This window comes from Arachis ipaensis, chromosome B4 (assembly GCF_059453495.1).
Source record: "Arachis ipaensis isolate K30076 ecotype BB chromosome B4, ASM5945349v1, whole genome shotgun sequence".
In the NCBI taxonomy this organism is placed as follows: Eukaryota; Viridiplantae; Streptophyta; class Magnoliopsida; order Fabales; family Fabaceae; genus Arachis; species Arachis ipaensis.
Window position 1 is genome coordinate 44,639,200 of NC_142439.1, and position 23,676 is coordinate 44,662,875.

The 23,676-nt window shown below is 38.2% G+C and overlaps 1 non-coding gene across 1 annotated transcript; it reads left to right on the forward strand.

Moving 5' to 3' along the window:
• Positions 1-7,416: 7,416 nt before the first annotated feature.
• Positions 7,417-7,523, forward strand: LOC148567383 (small nucleolar RNA R71). The gene has a single exon (XR_015882020.1). It is a non-coding gene; the product is annotated as a small nucleolar RNA R71 (small nucleolar RNA).
• The last annotated feature ends 16,153 nt before the right edge of the window (positions 7,524-23,676 follow it).

Below are 23,676 nucleotides of genomic sequence, written 5' to 3' on the forward strand. Positions count from 1 at the left end.
ATCGACAATTATGAGAGGCCAACCTATTAAGTCTACTTCTCGAAGCCTTAAGTACGTAACATTTACTCCTAGACTGGAAGTATGTCAAATAGGCCTAATCACATCCACCCAAAAGTCCTAACCTCCCCACCAATTGGTTTAGTAGTGGATTAGCGTCAATGAGCTTCAAATTGATCACACAGGGTTCTCAAATTACCAATTCCATAGTATCCAAAACTCAAGATCACTTAAGTCCCTTGGCCTAGACCAAGAGTTAACAAAACTACTCAAGAACTGAAGAAAACATTTCATCAAACACCTAGAGTGCAATAAAAATTGACATCATAACTTGCAAGGATACTAAAATCTACCACTATTGATTGCAAGAAAAGTAAACTCACAGCTCAAATCAACATCAATTAAAGAGACATCAACATTAAAATTGCATTAAATGTAAACAAATCCAACATGAGATCATGAATATAAAAGAGAGCATAAAAGTAAAATTAACACTACAAATCATGAGAATCAAGGAGTAGAAGTAAGAGATCATAAAAGAAATGAGATGAGAACATGTAATTAAACCTAAATCTAGAAGAGATTAACCTAACCTAATTCTAGAGAGAAGAGGGAGCTTCTCTCTCTAGAAACTAACCTACATAATGCTATACCTACAACTAATTACTCCCCATTTGCTTGGACTTCAATTCTGCATGAAATACACTCAAAAACAAGTTGGATTTGGGCTTGGGCAGCTCAAAAATCGCCCCCAGCGTTTTGCCATTAAGTGGGCCAAGTATGAATGTTGGCGCATACGCGCCATGTGCGCGTGCGCGTCGATTGGCAAATCCCCATCCGCGCGGAAGCGGCATGTACGCGTGCGCGTCCTTGTGAGCGACCACTTTTGCGCATGCGCGCCTTGTACGCGTGCGCATCCATTGGTTCCTTCCAAATCTTTGTTTCTTCATGCACTCTCCTTCTTGCATGCTTTTCTCCTCATTTCTTCCATCCGATAATTGCCTAATGAACCTGAAATTACTTAACAAACACATCAAGGCATCGAATGGAATTAAGGTGGGTTAAAATCACCAATTTAATGCCTAAGAAGCATGTTTTTACAATTAAGCATAATTTAAGGGAGAATTACAAAGCCATGCTATTTCATTGAATAAATGTGGGAAAAAGTGGATAAATCCCCCAAAATACGCACAAAATAAACCACGAAATCGGGGTTTATCACTTCCACGTTAACTAAGTTAACGTGGAAGTTAACATGGCTCCTTGGGGGTTGTGTGGTTGCTTCCAACGTTAGTGACAATGTTGGGTGTCACTAACGTTGTCGACCACTCTTGCTTCTTACGTTAGCTCCCACGTTAACCAAGTTAACGTGGGAGTTAACGTGGTATATTTCTCCTTAGGCCAACGTTAGTGACAATGTTGAATGTCACTAACGTTGGCGTTTCTCCCCCCTTCTAACGTTAGAGGCCACGTTAACTAAGTTAACGTGGACTCTAACATGGCCACTTATGAGCATTTGCCAACGTTAGTGACAATGTTAAGTGTCACTAACGTTGGCTCAACTTCCCCTCTCCACGTTAGAGTTCTCGTTAACTTAGTTAATGTGACTCTTAATGTGGTCAATGATGGCTTCGAGAGCGTTATTGGCAATCACTTTTCTCATTAACTTTGCAAGTTACCTCCCATTCCTTGCTTCCTTTGGTCCTGAAATCAAGCAATAGAGCGCATCAAAGTTCTAGTCCAAGTCATGGGCAATGCAGCATATAATTTGTCACTAAACTCATGCAAAATCCTCATGAAATAATGTAAAATGCACAATGTATGCTTGAATCAAGGTGTAAGTGAATATCTACCCAAAACTAGCTTATTTCCTAACGAAATGCATGAAACTAGCCTAAAAACAGTAAAGAAAAGGTCAGTGAAACTGGCCAAGATGCCCTGGCATCACAACACCAAACTTAAAGCTTGCTTGTCCCTAAGCAAGTACTGGAACAAGAGAATGATGAATGGAATGCCAAGAGCAATGAGTCATTCTTGTGGAAGTCATATCACTGATTTTATGGTGGTTTCATGCATAGCAACTTAGGTTCATTCCTTTACTGGCTTTCAGACCTTTATCATGTCCTAAAACACTCACTTTGCTTACATCCCATGAGACTTTTATTCATTGATCCCTTTATTGTCATTTCAAAGCTTATTGGTGTTCTTAGGCTAAGTGCTCTGTAAGGGGGCAACTTTTTAAGATAAGCTCTCAGCCAACACTCCCGAACCAGTTGGTTCAAGGTGCTAGGTGTTGAAGCACCCCTAAGGACTTACTCCCTCAAGTCTCTCCCTCATACATACACACCACAGGCATATAGTTCATTTATTTTCCTTCTTGAGATCTTGGTGTCCAGCACCTCTTTGGGTTACTAAGTGCTCTGTAGTGAGGGTTACTCTTGATAATGGACTTTCAGCTGATAATCCCGGGTTAGTTAACCCAAGTTACCAAGTGATAAAGCACCCCTAAGAGCTTATTCATCCAAGTAGATCCCTCACACAGGAACACCACAGACACATATCTTAAGATCAAAACCATTGGTGCCTAGCCTTATTGCTTACTCTTTTCCTTTTGTTTTTCCACTTTCATTATTCTTTTCTCTTTCTCTTATTAGGATCTTGTCATATACTTAGTCTCATGAGTATATTCAAAGCAAAGTATTCAGGCCAGATAGTTGTCATCCCACCTTATGGTTGAACCAACTTAGCTAACTTATGATCATACCACAAACTCATGAATGTACTCCATAGTATGAACTCCACTCTGGTCCTTTGAAACATAAAAATTCTCTCTTCATTTGATTTAAAAGGAACAAGCATACAAGTAAGTAAAGTAAGGATGCAGTGACATAAAGACTAGCACACAGAGACCTTCTTCAATACCAAAGACTTAAAAGACAGAATTGAAAAAGGTTTAAACATAACATGGAAGCAAGTTCTATTTCATACAAGATCTTCCTTATTTAAAACATAGAGAACGGTGGAATAAAGAAGGAACTCCACCACCTTTTACTGTTGTGGATGTCCATGCTCTTTTCCTTGCTTGTCCTCCTTGTTTCCTCTTGCATTTCCTCGCATCCGTGCCAATCTTGCTTGCTTCCAATCCTCAAGTGCCTTTCTCACTGACTCATGACTCTCTTCCACCCTTTGTCTTTCCTCTCGTGCTAATTCATCCTTCATTTCTTCATACCTGGCTATTCCTGGATGCAGTATTGGCAGCTGTCCCACTAAGTAGCCGAGCCTGGCTTGAGTGTTTATGTGATGTCCTGTCTCGCTCATGTAAACTCCTTCTGCGAATGCCCTTTGCTTGTCCAATAGTTCTGCCTGTTCTATTTGTCTTCGATGCATCTCATGTATATGTGCCCCTTGATGTGCTTGGATGTTGATTAGCCTCTGGATGGATTCTTGTTGCTCGTTTTGCCTTTGTTCCATCCTGTTGAATATTTCTCCCCATTGTTGTCCTTGACTTAGTTGCTGTTCCATCATTTGCCTTTGCCACTCACCTTGCTAAGTCATCCATCTTGAGAGTGCTTCCTCTTGCTGCCCCATCATCTGTAGTTGAAGCTCTTTCTGTGCTCCTTGGCTTTCCAAATATTGTCTAGACAAGCCATCAATGGCTTCCTGCAATTGGTGCATGTCCAAGGTCTGTTGTGCTTGACCCTCTAAGACTTGTCCTTCCACTACTTAAGGGGCTGTCCTCTTCCTTTGCTTTCGCTGAGGTAGAGGGGATGCTGCAGCATTCATCCTTCATACAGTTATTGGGATGCCTTCCTTTATCCACATGGGGTTCTCATCTTCAAAAACCACCCCAGCTTTCTTGCTTATTCGGTAAATAGTGCTGGGGTAACCTAACGTTCCTCTTGAGTCACTTTTCTCTGCCATCTTTCTAATACCTTCAGCTATGAGTTCATGAACCTTGATTTCTCCTCCCTTCAGTATACAATGAACCATCATGGCTCTCTTGACATTCACCTCCGAGTTATTTGCAGCTGGGAGAATAGACCTTCTCACTAGCTCAAACCACCCCTTGGCTTCAGGAGTGAGATCTGTTCTCTTGATGAACTTTGGTTTCTTTCTGGCACCCCTTTCCCAGTCAGCTCCGGGTACACAAATATCTTGCAGAATCTGGTCATAATTGGGGTTGTCCAATCTTGAGTGATAGCTTTCTTCTTCAAACTGTATAGACCGTAGCTTCAATGCCCTCATGACACTCATGGGACCAAAGTCCACCATCTTTCCTCCCACAAAGCTTGTATAGGACTCATCCTTCTTATCATATCGAACTGCATTTGCATAAAATTCTCTTATGAGGTTTGCATTCACCTTAATGACCGGGTCAGTGAGGAGCTCCCATCTTCTCCTTTCTATCTTCTCTGTGATTTCGGGGCACTCAGTCTTTTTAACTTGAAATCCCAGCTCATAAATGATTTCCTTATCAACCATCCACCCGTATTGCAATGCATGATGCAAGCTTCTAAATCTCTTTTCATCATATGGGTGTTCTTCCATGGGTTCCTTTCCCTTTCTTTTTTTAGAACCCGAAGACGCCATGAATGATAGTTAATATATGAAGGTGGCAAAGTTGTGGAGATTTTTGGTTGTTTAGGGTTTTATTGCAATGAAGAGAGTGAGGTGGGAAAAAGGTTTTTAATGGGGTAGGGAGTGTCTTGTACCGAAATGGAGAGTGGTGAAGAGTGGGTAATGACAATGAAGGTGGGTACGGAACAAGGGTCATTTATATAGAGAAGTTGTGAGAGAATGGAGGGTGTAGATTGATGGGGTGGTTACTTGATGGACGGTTGGGGTGATGCATGGATAAAAGACAAGGATCATCACTTTATGAATGAGATTGCTCGGTCTTTTAGGGGTCCCATTTTTCCAATGTTGCATGGCAACATTTTCCAATGCATTCCCTTTTCAGAACAAGTGTGTAGTCCCTCCTTTTGTGGTGTCCGAACCTTCTTTGTTTAATTGTCCAATCACTCTCCTTTAACGTCCCTTTTCGTTTTCCTTGGGGTGACACCAAACTTAGTTTGGAGCACTGTGATGAAAAGTTTTGTTCAAAGCTCCAAGAGTTCTGCTTTGAACACCAAACTTGTTCTTCACTATATTCTGCATGATAAAGATTTCACCAAGTGTTTGTCAAGTTTGGGTTGAAATTCATAAACATTGCTTTTTTCACTATTTTCTAAAAATATATAAAACATGGGTTGCCTCCCATGAAGCGCTTCTTTAGCGTCATTAGCTTGACGTTTTTCCATCATCAGGGTGGTTGGTAGTGCTTAAAGTCCTCCCCTCTTGCTGTGGACTTATATCCATTGGTTGGATCAATGATTTCTACATGTTCCAGGGAAAGAACTCTGTTGATAGTGAAGACCTTAGGTAACTGAGATGGTACAGTTGGGAGATTAGGGGGAATATCTGGGAAGTAAGCTGAGACAACTCTATCCCCTGGAGAGAAGTCTTCCGTAGGGATCTTCTTGTTCCTCCACCTCCTTGGTACCTTCTTCTTTGTTTCTTTTGAGGTTGCCTTGCCCTCGGTGACCTCTTTTTCTAAAGGAGTTGTGATGCTGTCTTTACCTGCCTCTAGAGGTTTAGGTTCCTCCAATTTTTCCTTGAGCTGTGGCAATTGCTGTTTTCCTTGTTTATCAATTAAGGGGATCTCAGAATGAACTAGCTGTGCTTCAGTGCTTGTCTCCTCTTTCAGTGTCTCATTATCATTTGTGCTTAGTTCCTTGTCCTCTTGATCTGTTTCTTGTGAGAGTTTGAAAACATTGAAGCTGAGTCGTTCATCATGGATTCTCAATATTAGCTCCCCTTTCTCTACATCGATAAGTGCTCTGGCTGTAGCTAGGAATGGTCTTCCCAATATGATTGGGTGAGTGTGACTCTCTTCCATATCCAGGATGACAAAGTCTATTGGGAGAAAGTATTTCCCAACTTTTAGCAACACATTTTCCACTACTCCTATTGCTTGCTTTTGAATTTTGTCAGCCAGTCTGATGATTACATCTGTGGGCATTATCTCATTGATCTGCAGCTTCTTCACCAGGGATAAGGGCAGTAAGTTGATGCTGGCCCCCAAATCACATAGTGCTCTATCGAACATAGTTTCACCTATGGCACAAGGGATGTGAAAACTCCCTGGGTCTCTTCTTTTTGTAGGCAACTCAGGTTGAATAAGGGCACTACATTCCTTGTTCATCACTATAGTCTGGCCTCCTTTGAGTGAGCTTTTCTTGGGAAGAAGTTCCTTCATATACTTGATGAATGCAGGCATTTGTTGAATTGCCTAGATGAATGGTATGTTTACATGCAGAGATGCAAACAAGTCTAGGAACTTTGAGTATATTCTCTTTACCACAGCACCATTGAGCAGTTGAGGGAAGGGTGCATAAAGCTTCAGCAGCTCTTGTTGTGAGATTTCTGGTTCTTGGTGATCTCTATCCTCCTCTTTTGTTGAGTTGTCTTCAGGTTGTTCGAAAAGTTTCCCTTGCTTGTCTTCAGTCTCTTGATCACTTGTAGTGACCATTTTGCAATCTTCCCATCTTACTTTCTTTGCTTCTCCTTTGGGGTTTTTCTCCGTGTCACTTGGGAAGCTATCAGTAGGTTTGGGAATCTTCTCAGCTAAACATCCCACTTGGAATTCCAGCTTCCTAATGGTCTCTCCCTGGTTCTTAATATTGGCTCGAACCTCCTCTTTGAACACCTTATTTTCTTGAATCTCTTGGCATATTCCTTCAAGTAAGGTTTCAATCTTAGAGAGCTTGTCATCAATTGATGGGTGATTTGGAGCAGATGTGTTGTTTTGGTTTTGATAGGTGTGTGGAAAAGTGTTATTGTGGGGGTGTTGAGATGTCCTCTGTGTGAATTGTTGGTGAGCTGCATTGTTGTTGGAGTTGTAAAGTCTCTGGTCTTGGTTTTGATCTTGCTGACTTCCCCACCCAAAGTTTGGGTGGTTTCTCCATCCAGGGTTGTAGGTCTTTGAGTATGGATCATAGTTTTGCCTTGGTGAATTCTCAATGTAGTTGGCTTGCTCCTGACTACCCTCTGCTTCATCATTCACTCCTTCTTGGGTTGTTGATGAAGTGGAGATTGCTGCTACTTGGTTCCTCTCCATCTTCTTGGTGAGGTCAGCCAGCTGCTGGGTAATGAGCTTGTTTTGGGCCAACAGAGCATCTACATTGTTTAGCTCCATTACTCCTCTTGTGTTCCCTCTTTCGGAAGAATAGAAGTAGTCGTTCTCTGCTACTGTTTCAATAACATCTATGGCTTCTAGTCTTCTTCTTGTTCAAAGATCCTCCGGATGAATGGTCTACGGCCTTCTTTGACTCATAAGAGAGCCCTTCGTAGAAAATGTGCAGCTGCACCCATTCGTTGAACATATCTGGTGGGCACATCCTTGTTAGGTCTTTAAACCTCTCCCATGCTTCATATAGAGTCTCACCATCTTGTTGCCTAAAAGTTTGGACCTCAGCTCTCAGCCTATTTATTCGTTGAGGAGGGTAAAATCTTGCTAAGAATTTGTTCACCACATCTTCCCAAGTTCTCAAGCTTTCCCTTGGGAAAGATTCCAGCCACTTAGCTGCTTTGTCCCTGAGTGAGAATGGAAATAAGGGCAGTCTATAGGCGTCAGGATGAACACCATTAGACTTTATTGTGTCACATATTCTCAGGAAGGTGGTTAAATGTTGATCGGGGTCTTCTTGAACACCTCCTCCAAACGAACAGTTGTTTTGAACAAGGGTGATGAGCTGTGGTTTAAGTTCAAAGTTGTTGGCATGGATTGTTGGCTTTTGGATGCTACTTCCACAATTGCCTGGGTTTGGATTGATGTAAGAGCCCAAAACTCTTCTATCCTCACCAGCATGATTTGCTCTACCTCCTCCCCCATGGTTGTGATCCTCTTCTTCATGATGGTTTTCCATGTTGTCTTCCATGTTTGGTTTAAAGAATTCCTCCTCTTCCTCAGCACCAACCACTTTCTTTCCTCTTGCCTCCCTCCTTAATCTAAGGAAGGTCCTCTCAGGTTCAGAATCGAAGGAAGTTGAAGCCCCGCTTCTTCTCCCTGTCATACAACCATCAAGTGCAAGCAAGAAAAGATAGGTGCAGAAAGTATTTTTGTTAGAATTATTGTTAGTTGTGGGTGATGCAATATATCAAACAGTTAGTGGGTTAGCAAACAGAATTGAAAATAACAAAGAAAAACAAAAGAGTAGAGGGGGAAGGGAAGAAGTTTAACTAAAATAGAACGTAAATCACTCAAACAGAAAATGAAATTCACAAAATAAAAATGCTCAATCTAGTGATCTTCCAATTTAATCATTGTTGATGCACAATCAATCCCCGGCAACGGCGCCATAAACTTGATGCAGGTGGAAACTGTCTCTCAACAAATTTCCATCGGCAAGTGTACCGAATTTGTCGTCAAGTAAAAACTCACAATAGAGTGAGGTCGAATCCCACAGAGATTGATTGATCAAGCAACTTTAATTAGAAGAATGTTCTAGTTGAGCGAATCCAGAATTTGGGTTGAGAGTTGTAGAAAATAAAATGGCAGGAATGTAAATAACAGAAAAGTAAATGCTAAAATTAAAGGACTGGAAGTAAATGACTGAAAGTAAATTGCAGAATTGTAAATGGGAATGGGGGATTTGCTCATAAAAGTAAATGGCGGAAATTAAAGAGAATGTGTAAGATCAGAGATGGGGAGTTCATTGGGCTTAGGAGATATTGCAATCCTCTGGATCAAGTTCATTTTCATCTCTTCCTCAATCAATGCACTCATTGATCTCCTTGGCAATCTTAATTGATTGAATTACAAATTCAATCTCTCAAATCTTGATCAATAGCCAATTCCTTGGTCAATTGCTCATGAGAAGAGATGAAGTATGGTCACTGATTATACCACATGCATTTCTCAAATCAAGTATTGAGAGGGTTATAGTCACATACCCATCCAAACCCAATTTGGTCCAGCATGAGAAAGCATTTCTAGCTTGATCTCTTCATTCCTCTTTCAAGGTTCAAAAGAGATCCAAGTTTGAATAGCTTCTTTTCCAAGATAACTACCCAATTGGATGAAGATCGAAAGCTTTCAAGTAAAATCAAGAGAAAAGTTAGAAGAAGAATAATGAAAATTAGTATTGATCCATCAAATTACAACAGAGCTCCCTAACCCAATGAAAGGGGTTTAGTTGTTCATAGCTCTAGAAAATGAAAACAAAGATGGAGAATACATCATAAAACTAGAAAATGCAGAGAAGGTAAAATACAGAGAGTAATTCTCTTTTTCCAACTTTTCCGAACTACTTAACAATTCAAAGCTACTCCTATATATACTACTTTTCTCAGCTTCTAGTTGGCTCTTCAAGTCTTGGGCCTTTGGATCTTGAGTTTGAAGCAGTTCTCTTCTTAATTTGGGCTTGGCTTTACTTGCAGAGAGAAAGTGTGAAGTGGGCAGAGACTTTAGCTCAGGACGTTAGGGGTGTTAACGTTTAGTGAAAATATAAGTTCGAGAACGTTAGTGACAATCAACTTTCTCACTAACGTTCCTAAGTAAAAGCCACATTAACTTCAACGTTAGTGGCACAAACGTTGCCACTAACGTTGTCTCTAAGTCCTTCGCACACGTTATTGAGACTTAACATTCCCAATAACTTTGAAAAGCCCCCTTTGTTCCCACGTTAGAGCCCACGTTAACTTAGTTAACGTGGCTCTTTAACGTGGGCTTGCCATCCTTCGAGAATGTTAGTGACACTCAACATTGTCACTAACGTTCCAAGGTGCCCCTATGTCTCACGTTAGAGTCTACGTTAACTAGGTTAATGTGGCTTCTAACGTGGCCATGCTTAGCCATCCCCAACGTTAGTGACAATGTTGAATGTCACTAACGTTGGCGTTTCTTTCACTCATCAACGTTAGCTTCCACGTTAACTAAATTAACGTGGAAGTTAACGTGGAAGTTAACGTGGCTCCTTGGGGGGTTGTGTGGTTGCTTCCAACGTTAGTGACAATGTTGGGTGTCACTAACGTTGTCGACCACTCTTGCTTCTTACGTTAGCTCCCACGTTAACCAAGTTAACGTGGGAGTTAACGTGGTATGTTTCTCCTTAGGCCAACGTTAGTGACAATGTTGAATGTCACTAACGTTGGCGTTTCTCCCCCCTTCTAACGTTAGAGGCCACGTTAACTAAGTTAACGTGAACTCTAACGTGGCCACTTATGAGCATTTGCCAACGTTAGTGACAATGTTAAGTGTCACTAACGTTGGCTCAACTTCCCCTCTCCACGTTAGAGTTCTCATTAACTTAGTTAACGTGACTCTTAACGTGGTCAATGATGGCTTCGAGAGCGTTATTGGCAATCACTTTTCTCATTAACTTTGCAAGTTACCTCCCATTCCTTGCTTCCTTTGGTCCTGAAATCAAGCAATAGAGCGCATCAAAGTTCTAGTCCAAGTCATGGGCAATGCAGCATATAATTTGTCACTAAACTCATGCAAAATCCTCATGAAATAATGTAAAATGCACAATGTATGCTTGAATCAAGGTGTAAGTGAATATCTACCCAAAACTAGCTTATTTCCTAAGGGAATGCATGAAACTAGCCTAAAAACAGTAAAGAAAAGGTCAGTGAAACTGGCCAAGATGCCCTGGCATCAAGCACCTTCAACAAACCAACTGCTCAATCAGATACTTGAGAGGCTAGAACGGCTTGACCGGAAAAGAAAGTAAAGAGAGCGCCGTAACAAGCGCAGATTTACATACCTCAAGGAGCTACTTGTTGGTAACCAACCACCTAGAGAAGACCCAGACACCCCGGACTCCACTTCATTTACCAGCACAGGGAGCCATGACGGTCCTGATGGTGGAGATGCTGCTACCAGCCCCCCTTTGTTCCTGACAAATGGCACCGAGGACGGTGCAAAGCCTTAAGTGTGGGGAGGTCGGTCAGTACCTGACTTCCGGAGGTAATTTCTCTTCCCTAAAACACCAATAAAATAGAATATTTAGCTAGTTTTTCTTTTGTAGAATAGGATAAATTGCATAGTAATAATTAGTTGCATGCATGTTCTATTTGGTTGAAAAATAATAAGTTTCTTTTAAGACCCTATTTTTTGAAAAATTTCGCTAATTTAAATAAAAAAAAATCTTTTGTGTTAAATTTGTTTGAAGTTGTATTTGGAACATAGTTTAAAAAGCTAAGAACACACATCCCGTGAGATTTTGAGCCTAATTACATGGTTACACTATTTAACCATAAATATTTTATTCTTATGTGTTTACTTCTCTATGATTGTAATCTATATTTTATTTCATCCTATATGTCCAATGTTTAATGTGTTATATGGATGCATGTGATTGAGGCCATTACTTGTTTAGCTCACTTATCCCAAATAAGCCTACCCTTTAAGTCACCCTTGTCAGCCACTTTGAGCCTTTTTTATCCCAATTGTTCAATATTTTACCTCATTACTAGCCTTAAGCGGGAAAAACAAGTAATACCCCAAATTGAATCTTTGGTTAGCTTAAGATAGAAAGTGTGTATCAATTAAGTGTGGAAATTTGTGGGAATATTGGTTAATAAAGGAATGTGTCATGATAAACTAATAGGAATTTAGGTACCTACACATGTGAAACTAGAGAAATTAAAAATCTATGTGCATTGATAATGTTATGTTTATGTTTATGCTTAAAAAAAATCCAAAAATAATAGTAATAATTAAGTAAATAAATAAGGGGACAAAATTACCCCAATGCTAAGTTAAGTTAATAAAAAGATCAATGCATATGTGATACAAGTTAAAAGGAAAAGTTAATACATGAGTATGTAATGCAAAAGTGAAAATTTTGGGTAGCTGGGCATGATTCTAGAGTTATATAGAGTGTATGTATGTTAGATAAGAGCTTAGGTTAGTCAAAGATTCAATTTATAGCTCACTTAGCCATATGTATACCCTTACCCTTACCTTAGCCCCATTACAACCTTAAAAAGACCTCATGATGTTTTGCATTAGTACATTAAATATTGTTGATTGGTTAGGTGAAGAACAAAAATTTAAAAAGCATGATTAAAGAAGGAAAGAGTGATTACCTTATACACTTGAGAGACTAGAGTGCACATACACCATCAGTAAGGGTTCAATGCTTAATTCTATGTTCCTTGCTTTCATGAGCTATCTTCTTGTATTTTTATCTGTTCTCACTGTATAAATTAAATTAGTGGAATTTGATCTATGTTTGTCTTGAAGAGCTTATTTACTTTTAACCAAGTAGACAAGAATCATATAGTTGCATTCATATATATAGGTTGCATTGCATTGCATGAGTTTTGCATTTCCCTACTCATTTACTTTATCTCCTTAAGCTAAGCATGAGGACATGCTAATGCTTAAGTGTGGGGAGGTTGATAAACCATTATTTTATGATTTATATTGTGTTTAATTGAGTGGTTTTATCAAGTATTTACCCACTTATTCATATGATTAGCATGATATTACAATTCCTTCCCCAAATTGTTCCATGGTTGAAAATTTGCTTCCTAGAAATCTTTTAATTATGTATTTTAATTCTCCTTTATACCATTCGATGCTGTGATCCGTGTATTAAGTGTTTCCGGCTTCATAGGGTATGAATGGCTTAGAGAATGGAGAGGAAGCCTGCAAAAATGGAAGGAACACAAGAAACTAAGGAGATGACCAGCAAACACTGACGCGAGCGCATGGCTCACGCGAGCGCACGAAATGAAGAAATCACAGTGATGCGAACCTGTGCCTGACGCAAACGCGTCGATTGAGGTCTGCACGAATGACGTTAACGTGTGGACGACGCGAACGCGTGACAAGGAAAATCGTTGAATGACGCAAACGCGTGGATGATGCGTACGCGTGACCTGTGCGATCTACAAAAATAATAGAATACGCTGGAGGCGATGTTGGGCCGCGTTTTGAGCCAGTTTTCGGCCCAGAAACACAGACTAAAGCTAGGGAATGTGCAGATATTCAACACGGATCCACACACATTCAGATACATTTAGTTTTAGATCTGAATCGAGATTAGCTTTACATTGGTAGTTTATGCTTTTGCTTTGGATTTTGGATGCTGAAGAGTCATTACCTCCGTTGAAGACACTACTTTAGTTTGTTTCCTTATTCCTTACTCTTTTGATCATTGACCCTATTCAAATAAGTATGTTGCATTTTGGATTTATTAATATATAGAATTGCTTTTACTTTTAATTAATTTTGAATCTCTATTTTATTTTATTTTATTTAAATATGTCCTCTTATATTTTTATGAATATTAATTCCATGTCAATGGAGTAGATTTTCTACTTGACATGGGGGTTGATTAAGAGGAGACACTTGAGTTGGAATGCTCAAGTGCTTAGTTAAATTGAACAATTGTTGGCTAATTCTATATCTACTAACGCTAGACCTTCCCAAGGGAAAGGACCAGGATCTATGGATAAGAATCAGTCCAATCACTTAACTTTCCTTTACTCAGTAAGGGTTAACTAAGTGAAAACAACAACCGCTTTACATTACACTTGAGAAGATTCCAACAAGGATAGAACTTCCAATTAATCAATTCCCCAGTCAAGGCTTTTTATATTAATAATAATTCTTAGTTTTATTGCTTTAATTTACAATTATTTTAATTACTCATTATCCAACTCAAACCTTCTGGAAAATTTCTAATTAATAAATTAGCACTCTTTCCTGCAACTCGTTGGGAGACGACCTGGGACTCATACTCCCAGTAATTTTAATTCTAATTTTTTTGTGACAACCCCTTTTAAATTGAGAAGGCGAATCTTAGCTGGTTGAGAACTGTACTTGCAACGCATTTTATTTACTAATTTTGAACGATCTGATTTCTGCCAGTAAAGAAATTCACAAATATAATCGCATTGTAAGTATAGTTTCTAAACCAACAGAGAATCCTTTCGTACAAATACTTGGTTGTCATAAGTAACAAAACCCAATAAAATTTATACCCAAAGTATTCAAACCTCGGGTCGTCTCTCAAGGAATTGCAGGGAGGTGTATTTATTATTGGTTATGGGTTTTTCTGAGAAGATTTAGAGTTTGAGAACAGAAAAATAAATAATTGTAATTTAAGGCGGTGGAAATTAAAAAGATAATTTATATAATTAATTAAAAAGTCTTGACCGGGGGTGTGATTAATTGGAAGTTCTATCCTTGTTGGAATCTTCTCAAGTGTAGTGTAAAGAGGTTGTTGTTTTCACTTAATTAACCCTTACTGAGTAAAGGAAAGTCAAGTGATTGAACTGACTCTTATCCACAATTTCTAGTCCTTTCCCTTGGGAAGGTCTAGCGTTAGTGGATACAGAATTAGCTAACAATGTCACATTTAACTAAGCACTTGAGCATTCCAACTCAAGTGTCTCCTCTTAATCAACCCCCATGTCAAGTGAAAAATCTACTCCATTAACATGGATGCCAATTTCATATAATAAATGACTAAATAAATACTTGAAGATAATCAAAAAAATAATGAGGTAAATAGAAAAATACTCTTTGCATTAATAATGTCATAAAAGCTTTCCAATTGTAACTCTGAATAAGGATAAAAGATATTAAAGAGTAGAGATGATAATTGAAATAAAATTGGAAGCAATTAACTAAACAATAAGATTTAAATGGAAAAATAGTATGGAATAAATGAAAATATAAGAATCCTAATTTAAAGGAACATTGAACCTGAGAAGAAGTTGAAATCCTAATCCTAAAACTTAAGAGAGAGGAGAGAGCCTCTTTCTCTCTAAAAACTACATCTAAAACCTAAAATTATGAATTATGAATGTATGATTTTGTTGTTTCAATGAATGGATTAATTTCCCCACTTTATAGCCTCTAATCTATATTTTCTGGGCCAAAAACTGGATAAAAAATAGCCCAGAAATCGCCCCCAGTGATTTCTGGTATGTACAGGTCGCTACAAAATCACGCCGAAGCGTCGTCCATGCGTTAGCGTGGATTGGGTTTTTGCCAGGTCACGCGTCCGCGTGATCCACGTTTGTGTGTCACCTGGCTTCGGGGAAGCTATGAAAAATTATATATCTTTGTGAAGCCCCGAACGTTAGCTTTCCAACGCAACTAAAACCGTGTCATTTGGACCTCTGTAGCTCAAGTTATGGTCGATTTAGTACCAGGAGGTCAGGCTGGACAGCATTAGCAGTTCCTTCAGTTTCTTGTATTCCTTCCACTTTTGCATGCTTCTTTTCCATCCTCTAAGGCATTCCTGCCCCGTAATCTCTGAAAACACTTAACACACATATCAAGGCATCGAATGGTAATAAGAGAGGATTAAACATAGCAAATTTAAAGCACAAAGAATCATGTTTTCAATCATGGCACAAAATCAGGAAGGAAAACGTAAAACATGCGAATTGTATGAATAAGTGTGAGAATAATGGATGAAAAACCACTCAATTTAGCATAATATAAACCATAAAATAGTGGTTTATCAACCTCCCCACACTTAAACATTAGCATGTCCTCATGCGAAGCTTAAGAGAACTAAAAGAGTGAAGAGGAATAGTAGAATGTATGAAATGCAACCTATCTATATGAATGCAACTAAATGTGAAATGCTTCTACCTACTTGGTCAAAAGTAAAAAAATCTTTTAAGAACAAATATGAACAGGATTTCACTAATTCAAATCATAAAATAAAGTACAAGTAAACTTACAGAAGAAAGTAGCTCACGAAAGCTGGGAACAAAGAATCGAGCATCGAACCCTTACTGGAAGTGTATGCACTCTAATCGCTCAGGTGTTTAAGGATTTCACTAAGGCTTGCTCTTCATCTAACAATCAACATAAATTTAATGCACAGATACACATATCAAGAGGTCTTTTAAGGATTGTAATGGGGTTAGGGTCAAGGTAGGATTGTATTTGGCCAAGTGGACTGAAATCTGAATCCTTAATTAACTTAAACTTTCCACCTAACTTTAGACAATCCATGTAATCATAATACCACATCTAACTATCCATTAACCATGTTTTCCACATATTCAGGCATCCTAATTTACTAGTACAGTACATATGCATTGCTTTCACCATTTACTTTGGGGCATTTTGTCCCATTTTTGTTATTTGCTCTTTTTCTTTTCTTTTCTTTTCTTTTTATTTATTTATTTATTTATTTTTTCTTTTTTTAATGCCTATTTTTTTCTTTTTTTTTTCTCAATGCATATGATTAAATTATTGAATGCATGACCATATTCTCAACATTTCTTTTACATTTTCAGATAATTCTAACATACTCAATTCTCAAACCAAATGTTTTCAATCCCAATTTCTCCACACTTAATTTGTGAGCACTCTCACTAGTCTAAGCTAACCAAGGATTCAAATTAAGGACATTATTATTTTCCGCTTAGAGTTAATGATGTGCTAAAATAAAGAACAAATGGGGTAAAATAGGCTCAAATTGGTTTGCAAGGGATAATGAAAGGGTAATGCCATATGGATATGTAAGCTCAGTGAAACAAAGGCCTCAATCATATAAGTGCATGCATACATCAAACAATGGAAATATAGAATCAAGCAAGACAAAGATCACAATTTTAGAGAGAAAAACACACACCAAAAAAAAAAAATATTGGTTGATAAAATGCAACCAATCAAGTAGGCTGAAAATCTCACTAGTTTTGTGTGTTCGAGCTCTAAACCATGTTCCAGTATAATATTTCTTCAGACAAGTTTATCAAAAAGTTTAATTCAGATTAGTGAAATGCTATAAAAAGTTTCTTGAAATAGAAAATATTACTTTAACCAAGTGGTGGTAAGATATGCACAAAATCAAACAACTATGCAATCAAACATGCAAATGCAACAACTAACAAGGAAAATAAACCATTGGTGTTGAGATAGGAGAGTAACTAACCCATGGAGATCGGTATCGACCTCCCCACACTTAAAGATTGCACCGTCCTCGGTGCATGCTGAGATGTGCAAGTGGACGTGTTGCGACAACTGATGCTTTTCTCCAAGGATTGTGCAGATGGACTTGTTTGTCTCCCCCATTTAGAAGCTTTCCCTTTCCCTTCTTTGGTGGCCACCCTAAAAGAAGAGGAAAAGAAGAAAAGTAACCTAGAAATAAAGATAGGAAACAAATAAAGTATGGGTGGGTTAATGCCAAATAATAAGGGTCTCAATTACATGGTAGCTACAATATGCAAGTGAGAAAACAATAGAAGCACATGGCAAATCAAGAGTGCCAAAATTTGCAACAATGGGGAAGAGGCAGTATAAATTCATGTTGATGCAAAAGGAGCACAGGTATCATAAAAGATTAGCATTGATAGATAAATAGTATCATCCAACAGTGTAAAACAGGTCATTAAGCACCAAAATAATACCAGAAAAGATACAACAGTTGAAAAAGAAAATTTAACATCAATGGAAAAATAATAAATTTAGAAAAGAAAATAAAAATATGCACAAAATAAAAATGCAATGAATGAAAGTATGCAGATAAATTAAGTAAAATAGAATGAAAGTGAAGAAGGATGAGAAGTTAAAAAGATGAAGAAGAAGAAAGAAAAAGAAAAGATAGAAGAAACAAGAAAGAATGATAATAAAAAGATAAGTAGGATTGGAGAAGAAAAGATAAGATATCTGGCGCTGATCTGGATAAGCTGTGCGGCGCAGGCGATGCGGACGCGTGAGTCACGCGATCACGTGGTGGGTGCTAAGTTTAGGTGACGCGGACGCGTGGGTGACGCGATCGTGTGGCCTGATTTGTGCTATTGGCGCGAGTGCAGCCGTGCATTCGAGCAACTCTCTGTTTTAAATGCATAATACCAAAAATATGGGTGACGCATTCGCGTGGGTGACGCGATCGCGTCAATGTCCATATTTTGAAAATGATGCAGACGCGTGGGCACGCATTTGCGTGGGTGGGCTGGTGCTTCTAGCACGAGTCCAGCCCAGCTCCATCATAACTTACTGCCAAACACCTCTTTACGTCGATTTTGCAGGGCCACACATTCGCGTGGGTGACGCGGATGCGTGGGGAAGCTATTTCGCAAACGACGCAAGCGCGTCAGCGACACGGTCGCGTGGGCATATTTGTGCCTAAGGCATGCCTCCAGCCACGCTTTCACGTGACTCTCTGCTTCTTTTCTCCTTGTTTCGAATGCACTATGACGCGGACGCGTCGCATGCCTCTCTCTTATATATATATATATATATATATATTGCAAGCTATAAGCAGTTATATGCAGAGGTTATAAGAAGAGTCATTAACAAAAACAAAAACAGAATAAAGTAAAATAAAACCAAGACCAAAACTGAACGATCATACCATGGTGGGTTGTCTCCCACCTAGCACTTTTAGTTAGAGTCCTTAAGTTGGACATTTGGTGAGCTTCTTTTCATGGAGGCTTGTGCTTGAACTCATCCAGGAATCTCCACCAATGTTTGTAATTTCAATGGCCTCCGGGATTCCAAACTAGGCGTAAAGAGCCTTCAAGCAAGTTAAAGCAAGTGACAAGGCCCCAAGAGTGTTGATTGCCAGAATGAATTCCGGGGTCCCAAACCTTGCTTTTGCACCCGTCTTCTTGTTGATCATTATGATTCCATCCGGGTGGTGAACAGTCGGAATTCTTATGGAGATATCCAAACAATTTCCTAGACCCATTCAGTTGAGCTTTACACCAACCTTTGCATTTAAACTTTGAGCTTTCCACCATAATTAATCTTGCATGACGACTCCTACTACTAACCATCTCCCTCTTACTCTTAAAGCCACAAAGAGCTCTAAGTTGACCATCTGTCTCAAGTAAACCATATTCAAGTGGAATGAGAAAGCTAAGGGATATGAATTTTACCCACTTGAATGTTGTGAAGGATGATGATGACTTAGGTGGAGAGGTCTCCAACAACTTTGGCAAGGTGATTTCAAGCTCCACTCCCTTGTACTCTTCTTTGACAACTTTCACCTCTTTGCAAGCTTCTTCAATTTCAACCTCTTCCTCTTGGTAGCTTTCTTCCAATTCAATCTCTTCTTCATTGCTTACCAAGGGCATGGGAGGTTGTGCTTCTTCTTCTTTAATTTCCATGTCAAGTCCAATGGGAGAGGATTCAATTGTAGATAAGGATTCATCAATGATTGAGTCCATCTCTTGATCAACCTCTTCAAAGTCTTCAACCAGGCTATACCTTGGAGGTTGTACACCCTCCTTAACATCAACATCAAGCATCTTGGATGGAGGCTCTATGACTGGACCTTCCCATGGAGGTTCAGCATCTCCGAAGTCTGCAACCGCTTCTTCTTCTTCAATAAATGCTGCTTTGTCTAGTTGTTTTAGTATAAAATCGTACTCCTTCTTGATGATTTCCTTTCCATGACAACTCCTTTCAACTATTCCTTCATCTTCAAGGGTCTCTACTATCTCCATATTTTGGGCCTCCTCTTGCTCTAAGACAAAATTAGACTCCTCCTTGATGTCTTCCTTTACTAATTCTTCAATCACTCCTTCGACTTCAAGGGTCTCCACTACCTTCACCTGTAGGGCCTCGTCTAGCTTCTTATGAAGTATGGATTCGCGAAGATGATTCCTTTTTTCTTGTTCCATATCAATAGCATAATTGGGATCATCTTGCTCTTGGATTGATGGATGTGGGTGCTCTTCCATGGAGGGTGGTGATAGGATGGAAAGATCATTATGTGGTTGAAAAGGAAGTGCACTAGAGCTTGAGGGTTGAATATTGGAGGTAGAGGATTGGTCCATGCGGGATATAAGAGCTTGAAGAGTAGAGGTGAGACTAGTCATAGAGGCATGTGTGGTTTGAAGCTCTGTTTTCCCTTGGTGAATAACACCAAGGGTGTTGTCATCCAGTAGAGGTTGGGGTGGATAAGGGTTAGTGTCATATGGAGGTGAATGGTGTAAAGGGGCTTGTGAGTTTGGTGGTTCAAAGGTATGTTGTGGAGGTGGTTCATAAGCATAGGGTGGGGCTTGTTGGTAACTACAAGGGGGTCCACCATATCTATCATCTTGGTATGCACCTCGGAATGGCTCTTGACCATAGTAATTTGGTGGAGGTAGTTTGTCATGAAAGGGTCCACCATAACTATTGTCTTGGTATGCATCACAGAATGGTTGTTGGTTATAGCGCACTGGAGGGGGTTGTTGCTAAGAGGGTTGATCAAATCTTTGTGGCTCCTCCCATCTTTGATTCTTCCAACCTTGATGCCTATTTTCATTATAGTTTCCATTCCTTACAACAGCATTGGAACCAAACTTGAAACCAGATGTGTGAGAATTCATAGTAGCAAAAGAAAATAAAAATAAAATCTAATAAAAAATTAATAAAAATAAACTCCTAAAACTAGAAACACTAATAACAATATAGGATAAAGATTTGAAAAAGGTTTAAATTTTGAAAAGGTTTGATTTTTAAAATTTTAAATTTAAATTATGAAATTTAAATTTTGAATTTTGGAATTTAAATATTGAAATTTGAAATTTGATTTTGAAATAATATAAGATAAGATTTTGAAAAAGATATGATTTTTGAAAAAGATTTGAATTTTGAAATTTAAAACTAAGATAAGATAAGATAAAAATTTTAAAATAAAAATCTAAATTTTGTTTTTTGTAATTTTTGAAAAAAATCAATTAAAATAAAGAGAAAAGATATTTTTGAATTTAATGAGGAAAGATAAAAACAATAAAATGACACCAAACTTAAAATTTTTAGATCAAAACGAAGAAAACAACCAAGAACAACTTGAAAGTCAAGATGAATACGAAGAACAACTTGAAAATCAAGAAAGAACAAGGAACATTGTTTTCGAAAATTTTAATAACTAAATAAAAACCAATAACCTCTTAATTTACGAAAAATCAAAAATAAAAACAAAAATAAAAACAAATAAACAAGCAAAAAGCAAATATTTACAATAACTAATAATAAGGCACACGTTTGCAATTCCTCGGCAACGCCGCCATTTTGAACGATCTGATTTCTGCCGGTAAAGAAATTCACAAATATAATCGCGTTGTAAGTATAGTTTCTAAACCAACAGAGAATCCTTTCATACAAAAACTTGGTTGTCACAGGTAAAAAAACCCAATAAAATTTATAACCGAAGTATTCAAACCTCGGGTCGTCTCTCAAGGAATTGCAGGGAGGTGTATTTATTATTGGTTATGGGTTTTTCTGAGAAGATTTAGAGTTTGAGAATAGAAAAATAAATAATTGTAATTTAAGGCGGTGGAAATTAAAAAAATAATTTATATAATTAATTAAAAAGCCTTGACCGGGGGTGTGATTAATTGGAAGTTCTATCCTTGTTGGAATCTTCTCAAGTGTAGTGTAAAGAGGTTGTTGTTTTCACTTAGTTAACCCTTACTGAGTAAAGGAAAGTCAAGTGATTAAACTGACTCTTATCCACAATTCTTAGTCCTTTCCCTTGGAAAGGTCTAGCGTTAGTAGATACAGAATTAGCCAACAATGTCACTTTTAACTAAGCACTTGAGCATTCCAATTCAAGTGTCTCCTCTTAATCAACCCCCATGTCAAGTGGAAAATCTACTCCATTGACATGGATGCCAATTTCATATAATAAATGAATAAATAAATACTTGAAGATAACCAAACAAATAATGAGGTAAACAGAAAAATACTCTTTGCATCAATAATGTCATAAAAGCTTTCCAATTGTAACTCTGAATAAGGATTAAAGATATAAAAGAGTAGAGATGATAATTGAAATAAAATTGGAAGCAATTAACTAAACAATAAGATTTAAATGAAAAAATACTATGGAATAAATAAAAATATATGAATCCTAATTTAAAGGAACATTGAACTTGAGAAGAAGTTGAAATCCTAATCCTAAAATTTAAGAGAGAGGAGAGAGCCTCTCTCTCTCTCTAAAAACTACATCTAAAACCTAAAATTATGAATTATGAATGTATGATTTTGTTGTTTCAATGAATGGATTGATTCTCCCACTTTATAGCCTCTAATATGTGTTTTCTGGGCCAAAAACTGGGTCAAAAATAGCCCAGAAATTGCCCCCAGTGATTTCTGGTACATACAGGTCGCTGCAAAGTCACGTGTCCGCGTGATCTACGTGTGCATGTCACCTGGCTTCAAGGCAGCTATGGCAAATTATATATCATTGCGAAGTCCCGGACGTTAGCTTTTCAACACAACTTGAAACATGTCATTTGGACCTCTGTAGCTCATGTTATGGTCGATTTAGTACTAGGAGGTCAGGCTGGACAGCATTAGCAGTTCCTTCAGTTTCTTGTATTCCTTCCACTTTTTCATGCTTCTTTTCCGTCCTCTAAGCCATTCTTGCTCTGTAATCTTTGAAAACACTTAACACACATATCAAGGCATCGAATGGTAATAAGAGAAGATTATACATAGCAAGTTTAAAGCCCAAAGAAGCATGTTTTCAATCATGGCACAAAATTAGGACGGAAAACGTAAAACATGCGAATTGTATGAATAAGTTTGAGAATAATGGATGAAAAACCACTCAATTTAGCATAATATAAACCATAAAATAGTAGTTTATCAAGGCATGCTGTGACCATGAGGAAGGTTACCAGCCCGCTGGCCACTATCATAGTTACGGACGAACTCTCTAGAATCTTTAAAGAGAGTAGGCCAGTAAAAGCCACTTTGGAGTACTTTAGTGGCTGTCCGCTGATAAACCCATATTTTATGATATATATTGTGCTCAATTCAAGAGATTTATTCAATCTTTCACCCACTTATTCATGTAAATTGCATGGTTTTACTTTTCCTTCCTTATTATGTGATATATGCGAAATACATGTTTCCTATGTTTTAGAAATTATTTATTTTAATTACCTTTTATTACCATTCGATGCCGTGATTTGTGTGTTAAGTAGTTTCAGATCTTCTAAGGCAGGAATGACTTAAAGGATGGAAAAGAAACACACAAAAATGGAAGGAAAGCACAAAATGGAGTTTTTGAAGAAACTGGCAGCGACGCGAACGCATGGACGACGCGGCCGCATGCCTAGTGCGAAAAGACAGCGACGCGAACGCGTGACTGACGCGGATGTGTGCTATGAGCAGAACACAGATGACGCAGACGCATGACCTAAGCGAACGCGTGACAAGGAAAACTCCAGATGACGTGACCGCGTGACAGATGCCACACACCAGAAATTACAGAAAACGCTCCCAACAATTTCTAAAGCCTTTTTTGGCCCAGATCCAAGTCCAGAAGGCACAGATTAGAGGTTATGAAGTGGGGGAATTCATCCATTGAGGGAGATCTCCAATTATTCACTTTTCATAGTTTAGATGTAGTTTTTAGAGAGAGAGGTTCTCTCCTCTCTCTTAGGTTTTAGGATTAGGATTTCTTATTATTACTATTTAGTATTCCGACTCCTTATTAGGTTCAATATTCCTTTTACTTTATATCTCTCTTTTACTTCCATATATTTTAATGCTTTCCCTTAATCACTTTTGTTGTCAAATTGGCTTATGAACCATTCATGTTTAGATTTGATTCTCTTAATTAATATTATTTGAGGTATTTCAGTTTATAATTGTTTTATTCTATTTATGAATGTATTTAATTTAATTTAAATATCTTCTCCCAT